General features: G+C 38.5%; 1 protein-coding gene across 2 annotated transcripts in view; it reads left to right on the top strand.

Annotated features, from left to right (window-relative positions):
• The first annotated feature begins 437 nt into the window (after nucleotides 1–437).
• Nucleotides 438–7,542, top strand: part of ATF7 (activating transcription factor 7) — a 95,599-nt gene continuing 88,494 nt past the window's right edge. Inside the window, exon 1 of one of the 2 annotated variants that reach the window (XM_010857948.1) lies at nucleotides 438–589. The gene's annotated coding sequence lies outside the window, so the exon portion shown is untranslated. The other variant, XM_010857947.1, reaches the window with a different exon arrangement.

Raw genomic sequence — 7,542 nt, 5'->3', positions numbered from 1 at the left:
TCCCACAGGGTTTGCAGGATCTTTGTTCCATCCCCAAGGGTTGGAACCCGTGGCCCCTGCAGTGGAAGCGCGGAGTCCTCACCACTGGTAGGCCAGGGAATTCCCTTCCCCCGTTCTTAAAAAGAAAAAAAAAAAACCAAAACAGCTTTATTGAGGTATATAACCTTGTCTTGTTTTTAAAGTGTGCTCTTTTGTAATAATCTAATTCTCTAGTATGAGAATACTTTGGATCTCCATTACTACAGGCACCTGTAAGCATTCCCTTTCCTTCTTTTTATTTTTCTCCCCTTACACTCTGCAGTCGAACACGTGTGACCAGCGCCTAGGGAACTCGCTCAGCCTTCCTCCCTAGCCCTGCCCACCGAAAGTCGCGCCCCTTCTTTTTCCGGAGCCCGGCCCCTCGGCTTCTTTCCGACCTGGCTCGGCGGATCTCGCCCTTCCTCCAACCCCTCTCTACGTCTCGCGAGAGGTGAGAGCGCCTGGCCGGACGAGAGAAAAGTATCTGCTCCGCTGAGGGGGGAAAGAAGGAGCTGGAGATAGATTGTGGGACCGATCGCGGGCGGGCGGGAGGCGACGGAGCTACCAGAGGGTGAGTCCTGTTAACATTAACTAGTCCATGACCTGACGGGCGTCTCCCCGTCAACTCTGGTCAATCCCAGCGTCCCAGACCGGGGGCTCCCCTCCCAGTATGTGTTGGACGGGGGCGCTGAGGCGGTGGCCGGGCCCTGTCTGAGGAAGAGGGTGGGGCATGGACTAACGCCGACCAATAAGAAAGAAGGAAGCTACGATTGGCGGCCACAAGTACTAATAAGAGGTCATCTTTACCTTGCGGAGTGACGCCCCTCTTCTCTCCCTCCTCCCGCCTCCTTCCTTTGGGGGGGAAGGCGGGGCCAGAGGCCTGAAGTGTGGGGAGAACTTGGGGTAAGTAGCCCCGGGGGGCACAGGGCGTGGCAAGAAGAGGGGAGTTGAATCCTGAGGGAATGGAAGTCTAGTGGAGCCTGGAATGGGGTGGAATGGGAGAAAGGGGAAGGGTACTAAACTGATTGAAGACGCTGGACTTCTCCAAAGAGTGGGGTTAGAGGCTTGGCATTGGAAGAGTTAGGGGTAATAGGCAGGAGGTAGGGTTGAGTAGGTGAAAACATAGCATTTGGTTTTGCTGGGAAGATAGGAAGGAGTAAGTGGAAGTGAGAGTGTGGCATTTCTATTGAATTATAAGAAAACCTATCAGGGACAAGATATCAGAGAAAAAGTATGGATATGAAGAAAATTAAGTGGATGAGTTCAGGAAGATTTAATAGGGGTGGGTGTAGTGGCCAAAAGGCATCACTTTGGGTAGAGTATGGGGGAATCCAGAAGGGTAGGAGAGGTATTTGGTTGGGAGACGGCTGATATGGACAGGTGTTTAGCTTAGGTATCAGAAGTCTGAGAAGTGATTTTAGAGCTTTTGATGAATATGGCATCCAGTCTGGTAACCAGCCTGCAAGAAAGCTGGGATAGTGGTAAAGAGAAAAATAGAACACTTTCATCACTTCTACTCTGATTTCCTTTCTCCGTCTCTTCCTCTTGCCGACTTCATCTGTTCCTCAGCTCAGGGATGGGGGATTGGGACTTCGGTGGCCAAGTCAAAGCCCCATCGGGAGTTATATGTTGCTCTGAATTGCTTGTTATGTTCTCTGACTGGGGTGTTTACTGCCCAGGGCACCTCCTACCCAGATTCCCGCGTTGCTACTTTCCTGACTCTAAAAGTTTGTTTTCTACTTACCAGAGAGTGTTTTAGTACCTCTGAGGGTTGTGTCATAATAAGTGTAGTTTTGTGGGGGTACGCAGAGTTTTCTCCACAAGCTCACTTGATTCCTATGTTTAAAAACTTTGCATTAGTGTAAGTAATTCTTGCAGAGACATCAGTCTTTATAGGTATTCTAAGCACAGAAAAATGTACTATACTGAAGTTTGTTTTGTTAATTGTTTCTTTCCCACTTGAGTTGCCAAATGGATGGTTGCAGTTCGTTTTAGCTAGCTTATGTTTTTTTTTAAGTGGTCTAAATAAAATGGACACGTATTTCAGGAAAGTGAAAAATTTTCAGTTTCTTCTTTTGTGTCCAGATCAGAAAGCTACAGATATGTCATAATATCTTAGGGGCAAGGGTTGGGGAAATCAAACACAGTTTGTACTTAAACATGGAGGATATAAGGTAAGTGGAGACTATTGCGAAATGTAACATGTCAGTAATAAAAGAAGCTAAAGAAAAGTCTGGCAGCTATACTAAGTAGTCTTACCAGTTCTTAATTCTATACAAAAAAGGGACAAGTCTTTGCCCTTTGTTTGATATTTGTTTATTATTTAATAACGAGCTAGTACAGTCAATTAATAACTTCTTTGCTGTTGCACAGATTTGTCTTTTACATTCCTTCTTTTACTTTTGGAAGCAAAATGACATCTGAAATACCAGTAACGGTGTTATATGAAGAGAAACCAGAGTATGTTGCTTTGTACTAACCTTTGGTTTTCATCAACCATTTATCCTCCTGGCCAGGAACTTACCCCTGCAGCACATTGAGACTAATTAATTACTGTCCTTACAGCATTAATTACTTAATTGGGTTCCAGTATTTCACATTCAGAGCATTGCTATTGGATATTCGGACATTTTCACAGTTTGCCTGGCAGTAGCACAAAGAAATTTCCAATGAGAGCAAAGTTCCTTGTTTTATTCTTCCATCCTATAATTTGTGATGGCTTTGACTTGAGCACTGTCTCATTAGTGTTACCACCTAGCAGAAGGCTAGAGTATAATAAACACTGCTCATCTTTAAACTTGTTGATCAAAGGGTACAACCTGTGATAGTTTCAGTGTTGTAACTTTTAAGCATTTTTGCTTACCATGGCTTTAAAATGTTAATAAATACCGTTGTATATCTCCTTTCTCTTCCCTGTCCCTTTCCTCTCCCTCTTTCATCTCCTTTCCTTTCCCACTTCCAGTTCAGAATTAAATTTGTTTTTTTCAACCAACGCTCAAACTGCTGCTTTAAGTCCCTGGCTCTGCCTGAACACAGCTGCTCTGAAATTCTCACAAGTTACTGTTTTGTACACGTCAAGAGTGCGTTTTTCCTAGGCTGCAGTAGGAGGGAGTCAGTGATACAGTAGCCTCCTATCCATGTCTGATGAGGAGGAACCTTTTTGAAAGGAAGTTTTAGGTGGAGCAAATAGCATTGCCATATAAATGTCTAATAAAAACAGCTCTCTTTTTGAAACTAGTTGGCAGGCTGGCATACAATTGTCCCTTATCCCTTGATAAAGGTACGAAAGTTAAGGTGCGTATGTTGTTTCTTTGAGAAAAACAAATGCAGGATTCATTTAAAAAGAAAAACAGTATTTCTTTCGTTGTTGGTTTCTCTGATTGTGGTACTATGATTGTAGAGTTCATGGGAGAAAGTCTTCCATTTCTAGAAACATGACAAAATGATTTTTAATTTTCTCATTTTTGAATGTTGCCTTCCCCTAGCAGGCCTATTTTTAGGATCAAGTATATTCTTGAAATGTGGAAATACATCATTTTGGAATGTTTGGTGGATGGTCTTTTAACTTTTGAATGCTGTGAGGAAGCGATCCCTACTTCATAGATACCCCGTTCCATTATTGGAGCTCTACTTTTAGAACATTCTTTACATTGTGGTGCTCTTTACTCCTGCCATCTGAAGCTACAATAGATAAACCTAATTCCTTGTCAACATGGTAGCCCTTCAAATGTTTGATGACAGTTATGTCCTGTTAAAACTTCTCTCTTACTGGGGTAAATATCCCATATTCTTTCAACCATTCCTTAAGTTACATTTTTAATAAAGTTCAGCCTCCTTGTCAACCTGCTTGAGTTTTTAGAATTTCTTATTTAGATCTGAATATAACATTTGATATAATCTGATCAATACAAAGTACAGGGGCAAGTAGGGCTTCTTTTTTCACTGCACTGAATAGTTAAAAAAGAAACAAACACAACATTGATTTTATTTATTTGGCTGGGTAGGGTCTTAGTTGTGTGAGCTCTTAGTTGCATCATGTGGGATCTAGTTCCCTGACCAGGGATCAAACCCAGGCCCCCTGCTTTGGGAGTGAGGAGTGTTAGCCACTGGACCACCAGGGAAGTTCCAGTACCTCTGTTCTTAAAGCCTAAGATCCAGTTAATTTATATAATTAATTTTTAAATTTCAGTTGAATTTGCATTTATCTCTATGTTTTATGTTTGAAATAAACTATAGCACTTGTGAAGAAAAAATGTACACATATATATGTATATTGTTGTTTAGTTGCTAAGTCGTGTCCAGCTCTTTTGCAACCCGCACGGACCGTAGCCCACCAGGCTTCTCTGTCCATGGGATTCCCAGGCAAGAATACTGGAGTGGGTTGTCATTTCCTTCTCCAGAGAATCTTCTGACCTAGGAATCGAACCTGTTGTTTCCTACATTGCAGGTGGATTCTTTACCACCAAGGGAAGCCCATATATGTAAATACATATTTAAATTATAGTTTATTAGTGTGGTGGTCTAAATTTGTCTTGCTCTGTTCTGTAGGGAAAATGGTGCTTACAAATGAGATAAAACATCAGAAGACATCTCTAGGGACTGAAGACTTTATGTTGGCAGCCAACAACTTTACTGTGTGTTAATTTTAGCCTGATAGTTCAATTTATGTTTGAGCAATTTTAGCTGATAAATGCAATTTTAAAGCATCTTCCTCTTTTGGGGTTTTAATTTTTACTTTCATTTTTAGCAAATTGCACATTCTGTATGGAAATGTTTGTGTGGAATGAAGTAGCACGCTGTAGGGACAGAATACATTTTCTTCTGATAACATTCTCATCCATCTAAGATTGTAATTATGAATTTTCCTAGAAAGCAGAAATACGGACTTGATGACCCCTCAAAGTCCTTTCCAGCCCCAAAATTCATAAGTAGAGGCTCAGATCAAGGAACTTACTATTTAAGAATCAAGAAGAAAAATAGAATGTAAAGAAAATGAAATTGAAATGATTCTACTGACCCAGTGGGAATGGATAAACAAAAAGCAAGGAACATAAATGACAAGAAATAATAATTCCTGTGAGCTAAAAGCAGAACAAAAGTCATCAACAACAAATATTTTGCATTGGAGTCATTTTATGTCTTAAAGTATTTTATCATGACATTTTCTCTTCAGAATTTCCCTGGTGGACACTGTGTTGAAAGAATGTGGTTGGTTTTGTTTTTTTTTCTTCTGTTAAATCATAGTATTTTGTTTCCTTTGGTTCTCTTGTTTGTCCTTTTGTTGAGAAACTTAAGGGAAAAAAAAAATCTGAATAATATATTCACTGCCTGTATACAGTGAAGCAAATTTCAGTTCAGCTTTGAAAGTAAACATAAACTCCTTGGCTTCCTTGGAGAGGAAGGATGAATGTTAAAATTCAGGAGAGGTTTTATGAAAAGACAAATTTACTACTCAGTTTTTAAAACTTTTGAAGCAGACATCTAGAAAAGATTCCCAACTAAACCACGGATTCATTTTGATATTTGGCAAAACTAATACAATTATGTAAAGTTTAAAAATAAAATAAAATTTAAAAAATAATAAAATAAATAAAGTCGCTATAAAAAAAAATAATAAATAAATAAACCAAAGGTGAGCTACTACAGTAGTGTCATGAGGGAAAACAAAACTCATTACAAACTCACAACTTTGTTAGCGTCTCATCTTTTGGTGAATTTAATCCTAAATGTTTTCATGTATTTGAAACCTGACTGTGCCAAAAGTTTCTCTAATTCAGTACTGCATTTATCCTTAATAAATATCAATTTGTGAAAGTCTAACGAGAGCCAAGATTTAGCTTGAGAAGTTACTTTGTGAGTTTATGTCTTGGGCTTCCCTGGGAATAGTTTTGTTCTGCCATAGTCTCATCTCCTCACAAAACCCAACTTGTTTTCTTTGAGTGAAGTTATTTATTAATATCTTCTTATCTAGTATGGTGCTTCTTTCTGACCTAACAGAGAGAGATTTATGTTCTAAATTGGTCAGTTTTATTTGGGGCTTAAAATTTACCAGGTAAGATAAATGTCACTTTTTCAGATTAAAAAATAGAATATAACCATTCTTTTTGAAATAGGAATATGCTTGCCTTTATTATAAAAACAGGATGATTTATTGAATATAACACGATTGCTATAAATGATTTGTGTTGTCACCAAGTTTCTTGCCAGTAATGTTTATTTAAGCTTTATCAAACTTAAATAAAACTAGGATTTAACATGATTTTTCTGGTATTTCTGGTACTGGTATGTCTTTCATAGCACCATTTAATTTTTTTTAAGTTTTGGTCAAGCAGTAGTTTGCTAATATTTTACATACCTATGTTAGGGACTTCTGAAAGTCATTGAACATTGCAATACCCTAGATAGGTCACTGTGTTGCCAGTATGTGGACAGTATTAGAAAATAAATTTTTTTCTTGAGAACTTTTGAGGGTCTCCATGATTATCATTGTGGGATATTATAGCTATTTCCCATCTGGGACCAAACTCATACTCGGGTTTAATATTAAAGTCTATCAGGTTTGTTGTTGTTTGCAGCCTGTTTAAGTCCATGAAGATTTAAAATTTATCCTCAAAGATCAGTGTTGGCCCTTTGATTGCTATTGCTTTGTTGTTTCAGGGAACACACTTTACCTGAAAATGAGTAGGAAAAAAAACAAAACACAACACCAGAGTTTTGACAGCCTATCAGTTTCCAGGAATTTTTTTACTTCTAAAATCTTATTGAGACCAAGCATAGATAGGTATAATGTTCTCTAGTTGTTTCTAACTCCGCTTCCTTGCTATCACTTTAGCAAGTTATTTCTTCTTTGTTTTTGCTTTATTAACCTTCCTGAGAATAGCTCAGAATAGTTCCTTGAATCCTCCAAAAGCCTGGAGAGGCTTTTAAAAAGTTCTAGTCTAGTAATCGCCTGTATGAAGCTACTTTCATACAGCTTCTAAGCTTTGACCATGTGTTGCCTAACTTATGATTCAGCCTAATTCTCACTCCCATCTGTTTTCAGTCATTTGCTACAAAACTATTTGGTCTATTTAAACTGGCTCCTTTCTTTGAAACCTGTCGCTGCATGTCTGAGCCTGAAATCCAGAAATTAATTTTAACCTTCTCTTTGATCAGTTCAGGGCACTCTACTGTTTATTTCTCAAACTGTGGGTCTCAAACTGCTTTTGGTCTTAGTACCCACCCCTCTACACTCTTAAAGAGGACTCCAAAGAGCTTTTGCTTATTGTATCTACTTGTATTTACCATATTAGAAATTAAAATGGAGAAAATTTTAAAATATTTCATATACTTATTTTAAAATAACAGTATAAATGTATCTATAGTTTTAAAAAGTTGGGGAGAAGAACATCAAATGTCTGGCTGATAGAAAACATCCGTATTCTCGTATCTGTTTCTGCATTTAATCTGTTAACAATATGTTGTTTGGTTGAAGTATCTGAAGAAAACCTGTGCTTACACAGATATGTAATAGGAAAAGAAAAG

This window comes from Bison bison, unplaced genomic scaffold, assembly GCF_000754665.1.
Source record: "Bison bison bison isolate TAMUID 2011002044 unplaced genomic scaffold, Bison_UMD1.0 scf7180017864383, whole genome shotgun sequence".
Taxonomy (NCBI): domain Eukaryota; kingdom Metazoa; phylum Chordata; class Mammalia; order Artiodactyla; family Bovidae; genus Bison; species Bison bison.
This window is presented reverse-complemented; position numbering and strand designations above follow the sequence as displayed.